The 19,070-nt window shown below is 40.6% G+C and overlaps 2 non-coding genes across 2 annotated transcripts; both read right to left on the bottom strand.

Moving 5' to 3' along the window:
* Positions 1 to 3,614: 3,614 nt before the first annotated feature.
* On the bottom strand, positions 3,615 to 3,686 carry TRNAC-GCA (transfer RNA cysteine (anticodon GCA)). The gene has a single exon. It is a non-coding gene; the product is annotated as a tRNA-Cys (tRNA).
* A 6,135-nt stretch (positions 3,687 to 9,821) lies between these two features.
* On the bottom strand, positions 9,822 to 9,893 carry TRNAC-GCA (transfer RNA cysteine (anticodon GCA)). The gene has a single exon. It is a non-coding gene; the product is annotated as a tRNA-Cys (tRNA).
* Between the last annotated feature and the right edge of the window lie 9,177 nt (positions 9,894 to 19,070).

Raw genomic sequence — 19,070 nt, 5'->3', positions numbered from 1 at the left:
TAGGATTCTGATTTTTAATACATTCTTCTATCCATGTCTATTTAATGGGACAGTTCATCCCGTTCACTTTTACAGCAAAATTACTATTCTATATTTCTCTTCATACTATTTCCCCCCCATTTCTAGTTTTCGCTTTCCTTTCCTCTTACTCCTCCATCAGTATTTTACTTCCATTCCTTTATAACATTTCTTTTAAATTTTAATTTTAACTCTTCTTTTACATTAGCTTTCCCTTTTATCAGTCCCTTCTTCCCCTTTCTTTCCCCTTTCCCCCCTCTACTTCCCTGTATTGTTAGGGTAGATTTTTATACTGAATTGGGAATGTATATTATTCCCTCTCTGGGCCAAATCTATTGAGTAGGATTTACTCAGTGTTCATATCCTCCTTTCCCTCCCCTCTACTATAATAGGTCCTTGTGCCTCTTTTATTGGGTATTATTTATCTTCTTATCTTATAGTTCTAGTACAGTCCTTCTTTTTTTGTCTTTAATGCCCTGTCTTGTACCTACAACCCCTTTATCAAAATATAATCCTTTTATCTGACCTGATAGAAGTATTTTTCTCAAAGTTTGATTGATTGATAAGCAGCATTGCATTTTTGGCACAAAGTACTCTTCCCTTTTCTGTTCCATTGGAAATATACTTCTCAAGAGACATGAATCACATCAAATTATAATTGATTGATACCTCTCCCTCTTTTCAAATATACACTATCCTCATGAGTCAAAGATCTTGAAAGGTCAAATCATTACATGAACTATTTATACCTCCTCCCCACAACCCCCAATCCTACCAAGCATACTCCCTCCAATTGAAGCCAAAGCATCAAGCAAAGCAAAATTGATTCTTGATCTTTTCATGTCCAATCCCTCTAAGTACACTCTCTCCCTCCATCTATAGTATTCCAACCATAACACTATGGCCCTTATTTACCAAAGTATGTATGAAGACAAGATCACTTCCTAATTTATTTATGTCCAGCCCTTCTAAGTAGAGTCCCACTCTCTGACCGGTGTATTACAACTCTCCTTAACTAAAGTATCTAGTCAAATAAGACCTCTCAGTGATCTAATTATGTATAGAGTCTCTAAGTACTCTCCCTCCCTCTGTCTCTACAGGAAATACCTCCCTTATAATCAATATCTCTTCGTATCTCCTTCATACCCATATCCTCTAAGTACAATCCCTTTAGGTATATTCAGCACTTTAACTATTCTAAGAGAAATAGCATTCTCAAGAATTACAAGTGCTATCTTCCCTTTTAGGTATGTATACAGTGCAATGTTCTTAACTCCAGTGTCTTTTTTCCCCTTTTGGTTTATCTTTTTATGCATCTCTTGAATCTGATGGTTGAAGATCACATTTTCTGTTCATTTCTGGTCTTTTTATCAGAAAATTTTGGAAGTCCTCTATTTCATCAAAAAATCCATCTTCCCCACCCCCCCAAAAGAATATGCTGAATTTTGCATGGTAGTAAATTCTCATTTGTAATTCAAGGTCCTTTGCCCTTGGAAATAACGTATTCCAAATTTTTCAATCCTTTAATGTTGAAGCTGATAAGTCCTATATAATTCTGATTGTGCTTGTTTTGAAATTGGCTTCTGCTCCCCCCGTCCCCCCACTTATAGTATTTCTCCTTTGTTGAGATTTATGGAATTTTCTAATTGATTAATTTTATTTTTTGACGAGTTATCTTCTTTTTCCAGTTGGTTTTGACTCTTTAAAAGTTTTTTTGCCGGAGTTAAATGACTTACCCAAGGTTACACAGTTAAGTATGTATTAAGTGTCTGAGAGCACATTTGAACTCAGGTGCTCCTGACTCCATGGCCAGAGCACTGCACCACCTTGCTGCCCTGGTCAATTTTTCTCTTAAAGGAGTTGATTTTATCTTTCAATTTCTCATAATTTTTTCTGCATGTCTCTCATTTCTTTTTTCCATTTTTCTTCTCTTCTTTAGTATTTAAAAATCTTTTTTTTAAGCTCTTCTATGAGGTTTTGGATTTGAGTCCAATTCATAATCTCCTTTGATACTTCTCATGTAGGTAATTTGTCATTGCTTTCTTCTGAGATGACATTTTTTATCATCTATATGAATAGTAACTTTCAAAGATTAGTGATCTTTTTATTTTTTTTCCCCTCATTTTGTTAGTTGAACTCTATTCTTTGGATGTAGGGACTATAGTCCCAAGCTTTTTGTGCTGGGGTTGGGGTATGGTTTGCTAGCTCATTGTTTGCCAAGGTGTTGCCTATTCAGTGGATTTGCTCCCAATCCAGTTCTGTCTGTTGCTCCAATATCCACAGTTCTCATACTTTGTCTGGGACTGGGACCCTTTCCATTGGTTTACTATCTATATACTGGGACTGGACTGACCATGACTAAAAGACTTCTGCTGGCTTTCCTCCTTTCCTGCCTTGCTGGGCTTTACTTCCCCTTTTCTCACTGAAGAGCTATATCTTCACTGAAGATCCTGTGTCTAGAATTGAAATTAGTTTTAGTCTTTTTTTTGTTTGTGTAGAGGCTTCATTTAATGTTTTGTAGGGAAAAGGTCCTGGAGCATGGTAGCTTTACATGGACACATTGGGACCACTCCAGAAGTGGTAGTCCCTTTTCATAGAACAGGTCTGGGCTGGGAGTCCTAGCCTGGAAGCCCCTCTCCTTTTGAGAAATCCCATGAAGTTGCAGTTCACGTCTACTACTGAACCCCTTGACAGAGGTCTGGGCAGCTCTTTCCTTAAGCCCTTTTATGGCCACCTGGGCTTTGGAAGCCAGATGACCAGAAAATAGATGCTCTGTCCAGGAGCAGGCTTGCCTCTATAGCCAGTGTAACCTGAAGAGTCTCCTGCCTTCATATTGAACCATTCTGTAAAGACCCCCCCCCTCTTCTCTTGGTCTGCGTTCCAAACCGAGGTCCTTCTGCTCTTGTTACTAGGCTCCTTTGGATCCTCTTCAGGGTAGAATCTCTTCACAGGAGGACCTCTAGATTAGTACCTGTAGAACCTCAGATAAGCTCCCTGGACCTGAACCCTCAGCAAGGAAGCTCCAGGCCCTGCAGGCTCAGCTAGGAGGCTCTTGACCAGCTGCCTCTGGTCCTGGGGTGGGGAGAGAGGAGACTCTCCCCTGTTCTCACTCAACTCTCTCTCTGCTCCTTTTGGGGCCATCCCTATGACATTCAGTGACCTAGCTAAGGATGGGTTCCTGGGTCACCTCCATCTGCTGAGCCCCCCAGGTCACTGCTGCCTGAAATCTTCCTGGTCAGCAGTGGGCTCTGACAAGGGGTGGAGCATGCTCTTGAGGTTTGTGAAGGGCCCCCGGGAGGTTCTCAGTGGCAGGAAAGGGCCCCAAGGATAAGTCAGGTAGGCCTGGCCCAGCTCTTTTCCCAAAGACCCTGATATCACAAAGGAACAATGTTATTAAGGCAAAGGAGAGGCAAGGGGGCATCACACAGAGGGTGGATGCCTGAGGACAAGAAGTGACCTGGGCCTGGCAAAGCATTTATAAAATGTGACAGCTTTTACTCTGGCTGAGGCTAGGCAGATGCTGTGGGGCTTTCAAGGACCTAGGAGGCCATGAGGAAGAGGAGCATCTGGAAGACCTAAAAAGGGAGGCAGCTGGTAGGGGGCACCTGGATTTGAACCAGGGACCTCTTGATCTGCAGTCAAATGCTCTACCCCTGAGCTATACCCCCTGGCCCACAGGGACACCCTCAATTAGCACCTTTACAAGCTGCCCGCCACACCCAGTGTAGCTCCAGAGCATTGCTTGTGGCTGGGAGAAGTCTCTCCAACTGCCAGCTCTGTTCCTGGGCAAGTAGCTGCCTCCCAGTGGCGTATCACTAGCCAGCTACCACCAAACCATCCACCGGCCCTTTGGGGCTCTACCATGGCCACAGGAGCCCTCCCCATGTCTGAAATTGAACCTGAATACCCACCCATCAGAGCTGCCCCAAAGCTTCCCTAGTAGGTAGGACACCTCCTGAAAGACTTCCTTGGGCTTGGTATATGGTGTGAGATGTTGGTTTCTGCTATGTTTCTGCCATACTATCTTCTATTAGTTTTTATGAAAGAGTGAATTTTTATTCCAGAATCTGAATTCTTTGAGTTTTTCAAAGTGCACAAAGTCATTACTACTGTTTATTTTGCACTTAATCTATTCCTCTGATCCCCCACTATTTCTTAGCTAGTAATAAAAGATTTTGATGACTGATGCTTTATAATATAATTTTAGATCTGGTATGGCTAGCCCACCCTTCTTTGCTTTTTTCCCCCCCATTAATTCTCTTTATATTCTTGATGGTTTTTAGTTACTAATTTTTCTAGCTCAATAATTTCTTGGTAGTTTGATTAGTATGGAACTGAATAAGTAATATAATTTAGGTAGAATTGTCATTTTTATTATGTTATCTGGGCCTATGAATAATCAATCGCTGTTTACCCAATTATTTAGTTCTGATCTTGTTTCCGTGAAAAAAATATTTTGTAGTTATTGTCATAGTTTTTGGCAGGTAGACTCCCAAGTATTTTATGTTGTCTACAATTTCTTTAAATGGAATTTCTTTTTCTGCTGTGTCTTGTTGATAATATACTGAAATGCTGATGACTCGTGTTGGGGTTATTTATATCCTGCAAGTTTGCTAAAGTTTCTAATTGTTTTAAATACTTTTTTAGTTGCCTTTTTAGCATTGCCTAAGCATACCATTATATCTCCAAAGAGTGAGAGTTTTACTTCTTTATAACCATTCTAAAGCTCTCATTTCTTTTTGTTTTTTATTTTTTATTTTTAGGTTTTTTCAAGGCAATGGGGTTAAGTGGCTTGCTCAAGGCCACACAGCTAGGTAATTATTAAGTGTCTGAGGCTGGATTTGAATGCAGGTCCTCCTGACTCCAGGGCCGGTACTCTATCCACTGCGCCACCTAGCCTCCCCTAAAACTCTTCTTTTCTAATAAAATATTAAATGGTGGTGATACCCCTAATCTTTTTGGAATAGCTTCCAGCTTATCCTTATTACATATAATGCTTATTGATGGTTTTGGATAGATACTGCTTATTGTTTTAAAGTACACTCCATTTATTCCTGTGCTCTCTGGTGGTTTTAATATAAAATGATCCTGAATTTTGTCAATAAATAAATGAATAAATTTGAAATAAATATGATTTTTGTTAGGTTTGTTATTGACTTGATCAATTTTGCTGATAATATAACTAATATTGAACTACCATGCATTCTTGGTATCAATTTTACCTGATCATAGTGATCATACATATCCTAGTAATAATTTGCTGTAATCTCTTAGCTAATACCTTTTGTATTTTTTGCTTCAGTAGTCTGTAGGGAAATTGTGCCATAGTTTTCTTTCTCTTTTTTGGTTCTTCCTGGTTTAGTATCAGCACCATATTATTGTCAGAGTAGGAATCTGACAAAATTAGCTTCACATATTTTTCAAAGAATCTATATAGAATTGGAATTAATTTTTTTAATGTATGTTTGAATTTACTGGTGAATCCATCTGTCCCTGGAGATTTTTTTTTAACAAGTTCATTGATGGATTGTTTAATTTCTTTTTTCTGAAATGGGGTTATTTAAATATTTAATTTCATCTTCTGTTAATATGGGTCGTTTATAGTTTTGTAAAGATTCATCAATTTATTTAGATTGATTTAGATTGTCAAACTCATGGGATATAGCTGGGTAAGCTCTGACTTATTACTATAATTTTCCTGCTCATTGTTGGTAAATTCTCCTGTTTCATTTTTGATACTGATCATTTGATTTTCTTCTTTCTTTTATTTTGCTTAAATTAACCAAAGGTTTAACTATTTTATTGGATTTTTCATAAAACCAATTCTTAGTTTTATTTATTAGGGCAATAGTTGCTAGGAAGTTGAGGAAACCAGAGACTAGACACTCTGTTTAGGAGCAGGACATCCTCTCCAGTCAGTGTGAACTAGAGAGTCTCCTGTCCACATCTTGATCCAGTCCTGCCAAGGCTTCAGTTTCTCCACTTGTGTACTATCACAAGTTCCTTCTGTCCTTGGTGCCAGGTTCTCCACCTCCTTTTGACCCTTCTTAGAGCAGCACCTCCTCACAGGAGGACCTCTGGATTAGGATCAGTCACCTGTGAAATCTCAGGTGATCTTCCTGGTCCTGAACCACCTGCCAGGAAACCTTAGGGACATGCATGCTCAGCCAGAAGGTTCTTGGCCTGGCCACTTCGAGTCCTGGGGGAGAGAAGAGGCTTCCCCAGTTCTCTACCCCAAGCTCTCTGCTCTTTTTGAGCCATGCTAACACTGAAAAGAGGACCATGCTAGTGTTGGCTACAGCATCTCAGCCACATTGTCCACCTGAGATGCAGGAGCTTCAGGAAGGCCAGGGCTGAGGGAGGTGGAGGTCCTGAGGACAAAGACGGGGAGGAGGGGGAGAGAAGTGAGTCCATGAGGTGGGGGCACCAGGGCTGGATTGGAGGCCCAAGAGGAGTTCACCCAGGGAAAATTGGCATGAGACACCCTTGCCCTTAGAAAAAGAGGCCTTTGAGGGTGCCTGGGAGCCATGTCTCCTGGCAACAGAAGCAGTTTCCTGACCTGCACCCCAGGGAGCACCAAGCTCAATTTGGAAGATCAGCAGGGAGACCTCTGCCAGAGTGAGTGGAAGCCCAGGCCCTCAGTGCAGTCATGACACTCTGCAAAGTCTAGGCCCTCAGTGCTGTCATAGTATTTAGAGTGGCTGCAGAAGCCCAGATCCAGGAAATAGAAGCAGGCCTGCAGAGTTGCCCAGCAGGAGCCTTCAGGCAGCTGTGCCCTGAGTGCTCTGTCCACTGAAGGTAAGAAGTGTCAGGAGACTTCTGAGGTCTGGCCTCTGTCCCTGGAACTCTGGGACTCTGACCATATTCAGATCCTGATTGCATTCTATGCCCCTCCATAGAGCAGGGCCCCCCCCCCCCCCCCCCAGCCCTATGACAGGAGTACACTTGTGGTCATTCATAGACCAGGAGAGCAGTCAGAGCCTCACACACTGAGGTCCTTGTGGGGGTGTCCCAATAAAACTCAAAAGCTCAGGAAGTACCCCAAAACCAGGCACAGACAGGGGAAATGAGTAAACAGAAAAAGGAATCTGACCATAGACAATTACTTTGTCTATGATCCCATGGAGGAACAAAATACTCAATCTGAAGAGGAGAGAGTCTAAGCTTCTGCATATAAAGAATCCAAGAAATACAGAAGTTGGGCTTAGGCTATGACAGAGCTCAAAAAGATTTTGAAAATCAAGTAAGGGAGATAGAAGAAAAATTGGGAAAAGAAATGAGAGAGATGCAGGAAAAACATGAAAATGAAGTCCGTAGCTTAGTCAAGAAGATCCAAAAAATGCTGAAGAAAATAACATGTTAAAAACCAACTTAGGTCAAAATGGATAAAATAGTTCAAAGATTTATTGGGGAGAAGAATGCTTTAAAAAGCAGAATTGGCCAGATGGAAAAGGAGATGAGAAAGCTGAGGAAAACAAATCCTTCAGATGTAGAATGGAGCTAAAGGAAGCTGATGACTTTGTGAGAAATCAAGATACAATAGATCAAAGCCAAAAGAATGAAAAATTAGAAGAAAATGTGAAATATCTCATTGAAAAAGACAACTGATCTGAAAAACAGATTCAGGAGAGATAATTTTAAAATTATTGGGATACCTGAAAGTCATGATCAGGAAAAGAGCCTTGACCTCATTTTTAAAGAATTCATACAGGAAAATTGCCCAGATACCCTAGAAGCAGAGAGTAAAATAGAAATTGAGATAATCCACCGATCTCCCTCGGAAAGAGATCCAAAAAAAAACAACCCAGGAATATTATAGCCAAGTTCCGGAACTCCCAAGTCAAAGAGAAAATATTACAAGCAGCCAGAAGGACACAATTCAAATATTGTGGAGCCTCAGTCAGGATCACACAGGACTTAGCAGCAATTAAGGGATCATAGGGCTTGGAATATAACATTCTGGAAGTTAAAAGAGCTTGGAATGCAATCGAGAATCAACTACCCAGCAAAATTGAGCATCCTCTTCCAGGGGAAAAGATGGACTTTCAATGAAACAGGAGAATTTCAAATGTTCCTGTTGAAACGACCAAAGCTGAACAGAAAGTTTGACCTTCAAGTACAGGACTCAGGTGAAGTATAGAGAGTGGAGGAGAAGTAAATTATGAGAGACTTAATGATGATGAACTGCATTTATTCCTGCATGGAAAAATGATAATAATACTCATATGAACCTTCTAATTTAATAGAACAGATAGAAGGAGCTTTTATAGATGAAGCACAGGAGAGAGCTGAATTTGAAGATATAATATATTGTAAAAATGGAGTCAATGGCTAAAGGGAAAATGTACTGAGAGTAAGAGAATAGAGAGGGTTGAATAGGCTAAGATATTTCATATAAAAGATTTTTTTTGCAATGATATAGAAGGTGGGGAAGGTGAAGGGGAATGAGGGAACCTTCATTCTCATTAGAAATGGCTTAGAGAAGTGGCAGCTAGGTGGCGCAGTAGATAGAGCACTGGCCTTGGAGTCAGGAGTACCTGGGTTCAAATCCAGCCTCAGACACTTAATAATTACCTAGCCATGTGGCCTTGGGCAAGCCACTTAACCCCATTGCCTTGAAAAATCTAAAAAAAAATGGCTCAGAGAGGAAACAGCATACACACTCAATAGGGTATAGATCCCTAGAGAAAAAAAGGAGAGAAGGGGAACAAGGGGAAGGGGAGGTATGTGTGTGATAGAGGAGAGGGTAGATCATAGGGGAAATAGTCAGATATAACACATTTTCTTTTTTATTTAAGGTGCTTGGATTGGGTGGCCTGTCTGGGACCACGGGGCCATGTGGTTGCTGGGTCTCTGGGGTAGTATGTGGGCTTGTGGCCTCTTAGCCCCAGGGCTGGTGCTCTGTCCTCTGTGCCACTCAGCTACCCTACAGCACATTTTAGAAGAGGGACAGAGTGAAAGGAGAGAGAAAATATAATAGATGGTAGTGGGGAGGAATGGATGGAGGGAATTAACAATCAGCAATAGCAACTATGTAGAAATATGGAAGTAACTTCTGTGATGGACTTATGATAAAGCATGTGATCCTCCTGAGACAGAGCTGATGGTATCAGAACACAGACTGAAACATTTTTTCTCTTTCTTTTACTTTATTTCACATGAAGTTTTATATTTTTGTGGGGAGAGGGGTAATATGTTTACTCTTAAACAAGAATATTTTTGTAATGTGTAAATGAAAAAAAGAAAAGGAAAAAAGTAAAAGACAAACATTAAGGGGGAAAAAAAGAAGAGGTCTTTGGCAGTGGGGAGGATAAAAGAGATGAGGCACCAGAATTAGACCTGGTGGAGGGAAGTGGGCAGCTGTCACTTGGATGGGAGCAAGGTCCTGGGTGATCTGAGTCCTCTGAGTCTCTAGAACTTCAATTGCCTAAAATCTGCTTGGTCAGCAGTGGTCTCTCCCAAGGTGGGGCATGCTCTTGAGGCCTGTGAAGACCACATTGATGGTTCTCAGTGGCAGGAAAGAGGCCCCAAGTGTAAGTCATCTGGATCAGGCCAGACTGTCTTTCCTGTGAGGCCATGCCACCCCCAAATATATCCAGGTCTTTAAGGCTTAGGAGAGGCAAAATTGTGTCATGGAGGGGTTGTTACCTGAGGTAGGGAGTGGCCTGGGGTGGGCCAAGCATCCCTGGAGTGTGCCAGTCACAGTTAAGGCTGAGGTTGGGAAGATGCTGTGGGGCTTGTAGGGACTTAGGAGACCAGGAGGAAGACAAGCAGCTGGAAAGTTAAAAGGTGAGGCAATTGGTAGGGGGCACCTGGATTTGAACCAGGGACCTCTTGATCTGCAGTCAAATGCTCTACCCCTGAGCTATACCCCCTGACCCACAGTGACACCCTCAATTAGCACCCTTCCAAGCTACCTGACACACCCAGTTCACCTGGTTTCCAGAGGCATTGCCAGTAACCAGAAGAAGCCTCTCCTGTACCTTTCTGTCAGCCCTGATACTCAGAAAACCAACTGCCTCCAATGGCACATTGGAGGGGGGTTGGCTCACAGTCACCAAGCTGTCAAGCAGCCCCTTGGACCTGCATGCAACATTGCTTTGATACCCCCTACCCAGCCCTCCAATTGTTTCTTAATGTCCACTCACAAAGCCCCAGAGTGCTCCCAGCAGACAGGTCCATAGGCTCTCCCAGACCCTCAGGTGGGCCTCTGAAAAGACTTGCTTGGTCTTTCTGTTTCACTGTAATCTACTGGTAAGGAAGCCTGGCCCTCAGCACATGTGGTAGTCCGGCCCTGGCAAGTCTGAGTTTGGAAGTCCCAACCTACAAGCTCCTCTCCCTTTGAGAAACTCATGAAGAGGCAGTTCAGGTCTACCACTGATCCACTTGGCAGATGATGGGCTTGCTGCCTTTCCTGAAAGCACTTTACTGAGACCCAGAGCTTGGAAGCCCAGGTGACGAGAGGATGCTACTTTGTTCCGGAGCTGCCCAGCATCAAGAGCCAGCATCACTTGGAGAGTATGCTGCCCTATCTCGAACCAGAGTTGCAGAGTTATTCGCAACTCCACCAACAATGCATTAATGTCCCAATCCTCCCACAACTTCTCTAGCATTGATCGTTTTCTCTTTTTTGTCATTGTAGCCTATCAGATAAGTGTGAGGTGATATCTTATAGATGTTTTAATTTACATTCCTCTAATCAATGATTTGGAGCATTTTTTCAAATGATTATATTTAACTTTAATTTATTCATTTGAAAACTGTCTGTTCATACCCTTTGACCATTTAACAATTAGGAAATGACTTAAAAACCCTATCAATTTGAAGTAATTCTCTATTTTAGAAATGAGACTTTTATCAGAATCCCTAGCTGTGAAAATTGTGTCCCAACTTTCTGTTTTCCTTCTAATTTTGTCAGCATTGGTTTTATTAGTGCAAAATCTTTTTTAATTTAATGTAGTCAAAACCATTCATTTTTCAATTTATAATGCACCTTTTCTTACATGGTCATAAATTTCTCCCCTTTCCATAGATCTGACAGAGTATTAATTGATCTATTAATTATATTGCCCTTTATGTCTCAATCTTGTATCCATTTGACCTTATACTGGTATAGGGTATGAGATGTGGGTCTATGACTAATTTTTGCCATACTATTTTTCCCAACAATTTTTGTCAAAAATGAGTTCTTATCCCAGAAACTAATGTCTTGAGTTTATTTAAACAGTAGATTTCTGTAGCCATGGGACTGCTTGATCTGCTCTACCCCTGAGCTATACCCCCTAACTCACAGGGACATCTTCAATTAGCACCTTTCCAAACTACCCTCCAACCCAGTTCAGCTGGATTCCAAAGATTCCTAATAAATGGGAGAAGCTTTTTCTGGGCCCAGGTGTCAGCCCTGACCCTCAGTAAAACAGACTTCCTAATTTTACACCACTGGGGCAGCTGGTCAACAGTTGCCAATCCATCAAGCATCCCCTTGGATCTTTACCATTGATATGAGATCCCTACCTAACCCTGGAATTGGGCATGAGTGCTCACCAATAAAAGCCCTGAAGGCACCCAATAGAGAGGTCCCAAGCTCTGCCAGATCATCAAGTCAGATCATATTCTGAACAACATGCTTGGTCTTTGTACTTCATTGTGACCTACAGGCAAGAAAGCATGGTCCACAGCACAGGTGGTAGTCCTTTTCTTTTTTTATTCAGATTGAGATTTTATTTTATTTTTCCAATTACATGTTATGAAATTTTTTCAACATTCATTCACTTGCATATTTATAAGTTACACATTTCTACCACTTCCCTTCTCATCCTCCTCCCTTTAGTGACAATCTGGTTCATGTACAATTATGTTTATGTAGTACTCATTTTGTATATGAAAAATTAGGATCAAAGAAATAAAGGGCAAAGAAATAAAATCATGGGATAGGAAGGTAAAATAGAAGAAAAAAATTTAAAAAGTGAACACAGGATTTATTCAGATTCTGTGTTGCTGGGTTTTTTTTCCTCTTGGATGTAGGTGGCATTGTCCATAGCTGGTCTCATAAGGTTGTCTTAGATCTCTGATCTGCTGAAAGGAGCTGTATTCCTCAAGGTTGATCATCTCACAATGTTCTTTTCGTTTTGCTCCCTTTACTCAGCATAAGTTCAGGTAATTCTTTCCATACTACTCTAGAGTCAAACCATTCATAGTTTTTAATAGAATAATAGTACTCTATAACATTCATATACCATGCTTGTTTAGCCATTCCCCAATTGATGTGCATCCCCTTAATTTCTAGTTCTTTGCCACTATGAAAAGAGTTGCTACAAATATTTTTGAACATGTGGGATTCCCATTTTTTAATGATTTCTTCTTGGCTAGTATTGGTATTAAGGGCATGATCAGTTTTAATCTTCTTTGTACATGTTTCCATATTACTTTCAAAATGGTTAGTTCACACTTCCACCAGCAGTGCATTAATGTCCCAATCTTCCCACAATCTTTCCAACATTGATCATTTTCCTTTTTTGTCATCTTTACCAATCAGATAAGTGTGAGGTAGTACTGCATAGTTGTTTTAATTTGCATTTCTCCAATCAATAATGATTTGGAATATTGGTTCAAATGATTATATATAACTTTAGTTTCTTCATTTATAACTGCCTCTTCCTATCCTGTGACAGTGGGGAATGACTTGTAATCTTATAAATTTGATTTAATTCTTTATTTTAGGAATGAAATCTTTATCAGAACCTCTAGTTATGAAAATTGTTTCCCAGCTTTGTTTTCCTTCTAATCTTGACTGCATTGCTTTTATTAGTGTAAAAATTTTTAATTAAATGTAGTCAAAATCTTGCATTTTGCAATATATATACATATACATATACATATATATATATATATTACACTCTATTTCTTGTTTGATCACAAATTTCTCCCCTTTCCATAGATGTGACAGATTTTTTGATTTGTTAATTGGTCTATGTTATCACCCTTTATGTCTAAATCCTGTTCCCATTTTGATCTAATTTTGGTATAGGGTATGAGATGTGGGTTTATGCCTAGTTTTTGCCATTCTATTTTCCAGTTTTCCCAACTGTTGAATAGTGAGTTCATATCCCAGAAGCTGATGATTTGGGTTTGTCAAACAATAGATTACTATAGTCATTTACTGCTTTATCTTTTCTACCTATTCTAAGCCACTCATCCATTGCTCTATTTCTTAACTAGTAGCAGGTGGTTTCAATAATTGCTATCTTATAATATAATTTTAGATCTGGTATACCCAGACCACCTTCTTTTGTATTTTTTATCAGTTTTCTTGATATTCTTGATCTTTTGTTGCTCCAGATGAATTTTATTGTTCACCCCCCCATTTCTGTAAATTTAGTATTTAGTATTTAGTAAGTTGATTGGTATGGCTTTGAATCAGTAATTTTTATTATATTAACTCAATTCAATCATGAGCAATCAATGCTTCTCCATTTTTTTAGATCTGCATTTATTTATTTGTTTGTTTAATTAATTAATTAATTATCTATGTTTTTGCAAGGCAAATGAGGTTAAGTGGCTTGCCCAAGGCCACACAGCTAGGTAATTATTAAGTGTCTGAGGCTGGATTTGAACTCAGGTACTCCTGACTCCAGGGCCGGTGCTCTATCCACTGTGCTACCTAGCTGCCCTAGATCTGAATTTTAATGTTCTGTATTTATGTTCATGAAGTTCTCCTGACTCCAGGGTCAGTGCTCTATCCACTGTACCACTTAGCTGCCCCCCTCCCAGTTTTATTTATTATCAATTGTTTTCTTGCTTTCAATTTTATTATTCTCCTTTGATTTTCAGAATTTCCAATTTGGTATTTATAGGGAATCTTTAATTTGTCTGTTTTCTAGCTTTTTTAGTTGCCTATTCAATTCATTGAATTTTATTTTGCTCATGTAATCATTTAAGGATATAAAATTTTTCCTAAAAGCTTCTTTGGTTGAATATCATAAATTTTGGTATGATGTCTCATTGTTCTCATTTTCTTGGATGAAATAGTCGATTATTTCTATAATTTGTTCTTTGATTAGTTCATTCTTTAAAATTAGGTTTAAGTTTCCAATTAATTTTTGATTTGTCTTTCTTTGATCCCTTATTACATGTAATTTTTATTGCATTACATTCGTCATTACATTACATTAGTCATTATTCTCTACTTCTGAGATGGCATTTTTATCATCTCTATATGAATAGTAGCTTTCAATGGTTAGGACTCTTTTTCTTCTTTGGATGTAGGGATTATACTCCTGGACTTTTTGAGCTGGGGCTGGGTTCGGGTTGCTGGCTCATCACTTGCCAAGGTGTTACCTATTCAGTTGTTTGTTCCCAAGTCAGTCCTGTCTGTTGCTCCAGTATTCTCAAGAATCAGAATTTGTCTGGCTTTCCTGCTTTCCTGCCTAGCTGGGCTTTATTTCACCTTTTCCTCTAAAGAGACAAACCTTCACTGAAAATCCTTCCCAATGTCTAGAGTTGAGATTTTATTTTGCTCTTTTTTTGGGTAGAATCTGTATCTTTAATGTTTGTATAGAGGATTCATTTTAGTGTTGTGTAAGGAAAAGTTCCTGGAGCATGCCACTGGCTTCACCTGGCTCTGTTGGGTCCACCCCAGTAGTGGTGTCCTTTTCTATAGGCCAGGCCAAGGTCTGGAAACCCCACTCTTTTTGAGCACCCCATGAGGGGTCACTTCAGGTCTACTTTTCAGCCCCTTGGCAGTGGATTGGGCAGCTGTCTTTTCTGAAGTCACTTTGTGGCCACCTGGGCAGTTAGGCAGACCAGAAGACAGACACTGACTAGGAGCAGGCCTGCTTCTATAGCCAGTGTGACTGGTGAATCTGCTGCCCCTACCATGAACCAGACCTGTGGATGTTCTGTTGCTCTGTGCCAGAGAAGTTTCTTCTGCCCTTGCTGACAGGCTCTGAATCTACTTTTGAGCCTCCTCAGGGCAGCATCTCCTCAAAGGGGAAACTTAGGACCAGCTACTGTGGAAGCTCAGCCTCAGCCAGGAAGCAGGAAAGCCCTGACCCCTCAGTCAGGAGGTTCTTGTTCTGGCTGCCTTGACTCCTGGCTCCAGTCACAAGGTTCTGCCCTGCTCTCACTCAGCTCCCTCTGCTCCTTTTGGTCCAGGCCTGGGGTTTTCAGTGCTGTGGACAGGGGCAGGTCCCTAGGTGAACAAACCCCCTCATCCCCCAGGGTCTCTGATGCCTGAAATATGCCTGGTCAACAATGGTCTCTGCCATTGTTGGGGACATGCTCCTGAGGCTTGTGGAAGCTGCACTAGAGACTCTGAGTGGCAGGAAAGTAACCCCAAGTGTAAGTCAGCTGGGACTGGGGAGACTCATTCCTGTGAGGATCTCCAGTAAGATGTCACATAAGTAGGTCATATGGGGAGTGACTGCCTGAGGTAAGGAGTGGGTCTGCCAGTCCCAGATCCTGCTGAGGCTGAGGATGGGCAGAGTCTGTGGGGCTTTAATGACCTGGGAGACCAAGAAGAAGAAGAGGAGCAGCTAAAGACCTAAAAGAGCAGGCAGCTGGTAGGGCACACCTGGATTTGAACCAGGAACCTCTTGATCTGCAGTCAAATGCTCTACCCCTAAGCTATACCACTTGGCCCACCTTCTATTAATGCCCTTCCAAGCTGCCCTCCACAATCATTGTAACTCCAAAGGCATTGACAGAGGTTGGGAAAAGTCTCTCCAAAGCCAAACTGTCAGTCCTGGGCCTGGGCAAACCAACTGACCCCAATTTTACATCACTGTGGGTCTTACTAATAGTGATCAAGCCATCCATAAGCCCCTTGTGACAAACACGGGGAACCTTCCCCATATTTGAAATAGGACCTGAGTGCCCAACAGAAGCACTGTGTGCCCAACAGGCACACAGCAGAGATGCCCTAAAGCTCTCCCTGGCCAGCAGGTAGGATATCTTCTGAAAGACTTTCATGGACTTGGTATAGGGCATGAGATGTTGATCTCTGCCACTTTTTTTTTAGGCAGTGGGGTTAAGTGACTTGCCCAAGGTCACATAGCTAGGTAATAATTAAGTGTCTGAGGCTGAATTTGAACTCAAGTACTACTGACTCCAGGGCCAGTGCTCTATCCACTGAACCACCTGGCTTCCCCTCCTATATGACACATTTCTGACATAATATCTTCTAGCAGTTTTTAATGAATTAGTAAATTCCCATTCCAGAATTTGGATTCTTTGTGTTTATCAAAGATCAGAGTCATTTACTAATGATTCTCTTGTACCTTATCTGTTCCATCAGTAGAACACCACTCTATTTCCTAGCCAGGACCAAACATTTTTGATGACTTATGCTTTATAATATATTTTCAGCTCTGGTATAACTAGCCTATCCTCCTTTACATTTATTTATTAATTCCCTGGATATTCTTGAAGCTTTTTGTACATATGAACTTAGTTATAATTTTTTTCTAGCTCAATAATTTGGTGATAAATTGATAGTATGGCACTGAATAATTTAATTTAAGTAGAATTGACATTTTTATTGTTTTACATTGGATTAAACATGAAGAATTGACATTTACCCAACTATTTAGATCTGATTTTATGTGAAAAATGCTTTGTGGTTGTTGATAAATAGTTTCTGAATTTGTCTCCCAAGTATTTTATGTCATCTACTGTTCCTTTAAACAGAATTTCTCATTCTCTCTCTTCCTGCTGTGTTGGGTTGGTAATATATAGAAATGCTGATGATTCATTTGGGTTTATTTTATATCCTGCTACTTTGCTAAAGTTGCTAACTGTTTTAAGTAGTTTTTTAGTTTATTTTTAAGGATTGTCTATGCTATTGATGTTTGTTCTTCGTTCTCAAAGAGGACTACCATCATATCATCTGTAAAGAGTGAGCGTTTTGTTTCTTCATCATGTAGTCTCTATTCCTTCAATTTATTTTTCTACTCTGCTAAAGTTAACATTTCTAACAACATATTAAAAAATAGGCGATAACAGGCATCCTTGTTTTACCCCTGATCTTATTTGGATTGCTTCTATCATTATATATAATGCTTATTGATGGTTTTAGAAAGATACTGTTTATGGTTTTAGGGAACACTACCTATATTTCCTTTGCTCTCTAGTGTTAATAGGAAAGGGTGCTGTTCTTCAAAAGCGTTTTCAGCACTATTGAAATAGATCCATGATTTCTGTTACGTTATTGAAATGCTCCATCATGCTGATAATATTCCTAATATTGAATTAACCCAGCATTTCTAGTATCAATCCTACTTAATAATATTGTACTATCCTAGAAGTAATTTGCTGTAATCTTTTTGCTAATATTTTGTTAAAACTTTTTTGCATCAATTGTCATTAGGGAAATTGGGCCTTATTCTTCTTTCTCTCTTTCGGTTCTTCCTGATTTATATTTCAGTACCATATTGCTGTTCGATGAGGAATTTGGCAGAATTCCTTCTTCACATATTTTTCAGAGAATCTATACAGAGTTGGAATCAATTGTTCTTTAAAAGTGTTAGAATTCATGTGGGAATCCATCTAGCCCTGGATATTTTTTTCTTAGGAATTTCATTGATGGCTTGTTCAATTTCTTTTTCTGAAAAGGCGTTATTTAAGATTTAATTTCAACTTTTGCTAATCTGGGCCATTTATATTTTTGTAAAGATTCATCCATTTTATCTATATTGTCAAATTTTGGGGATACAGTAGGGTAAAATAGATCTGAATTATTGTTATTATTTTCTATTCATTTTGATGAATTCACCTGCTTCATTTTTGATACAGGTTTTTTATATATAAAATTAACTAAAGATGTCTTTTTATGGAATTTTTCATAAAATCAACTCTGTTTTATTTATTAGTACAATACTCTTTTTTTTGTGGCCACCTGGACCTGGGAATCACAGGTGACTGGAGGCTAGGCACTATGTCTTTAACCAGTGTGACCCAGAGAGTCTGCTGCCCACATCTTAAGCAAGTCCTGCCAAGATCCCATTTTCTCTTGACTTGTGTTCCACGACAGATTCCTTCTGTTCTTGCTGCTAGGTTCTCTACCTTCTATTAACCCTCCCCAGAGCAGCACTTCTTCACTGGGGGGACCTCTGGATATGGACCAGGTACCTGTGGAATCTTGGGTATATTTCTTGTTTCTGAACTACTAGCCAGGAACCCCAGGGTTGTTCTTGACCAGGCTACCTCAAGTCCTAAGTATAGAGAAGAGGCTTCCCCAGGCCTTCCCCAGTTCTCTAAGCTTTTTTTTGAGCCCTGCTACAGCATCATACCATTGAGGTCCATGACAGCATTACCTGCAGCAATGCAGCCACATTGCCCACCTGAGATGCGGATGCTTCAGGAAGGCCAGGGTTGAGGGAGGTAGAGGCCTGAGAACAAAGAGGGAGACAGAGGGGAGAGAAATGGGTCCAGGAGATGGGGCACCAAGGCTGAACTGTAGACCCAAGAAGAGCCTCACTCAGGGAAAATTGGCACAAGATACACTTGCCTTTAGAAGAAGTATGTGGAAGTGAGGAGGATGAAGGAGATGAGGCACCTGAATCAGATAGCCCCTGGTGGAGGGAAGCAGGCACCTGTTACCTGGGTGGGGGTAGGTTCCTGTGTGACCTGAACCCCCAAGTCCCCAGAACTTTAGTTGCCTAAAATCTACCTGATCAGCAGTGGGCTCTGCCAAGTGGGAGAGGGAAGGGGGAGCATGCTCTTGAGGCTAGTGAAGACCACCCTGGAGGTTCTCAGTTGCAGGAAAGAGGCACATAATATAAGTCAACCGAGCCAGGCCAGATATTGCTCTGAGACCAGGCCTTCCCAAAAATCTCCAGGAGAAAGGTATCATTAAGACCATGGAGAGGCAAAGTAGGATCATACTGAGAGTGTTTACCTGAGTTAGGGTGTGACCTGGACCTGAGCCAAGCATTCCTGGAGTATGCCAGCCCCAATTCCTGCTGAGGCTGAGGTTGGGCAGATACTGTAGGGTTTTCAGGGACTTGGGAGATCAGGAGGAAGAGGAGGAAGGTTTAAAAGGTGAAGCAGCTGGT

The sequence above is a fragment of the Macrotis lagotis genome, chromosome 7 (assembly GCF_037893015.1).
Source record: "Macrotis lagotis isolate mMagLag1 chromosome 7, bilby.v1.9.chrom.fasta, whole genome shotgun sequence".
Lineage (NCBI taxonomy): Eukaryota > Metazoa > Chordata > Mammalia > Peramelemorphia > Peramelidae > Macrotis > Macrotis lagotis.
Note: the sequence above shows the minus strand (reverse complement) of the source record. Positions and strands in the feature narration are given on the sequence as shown.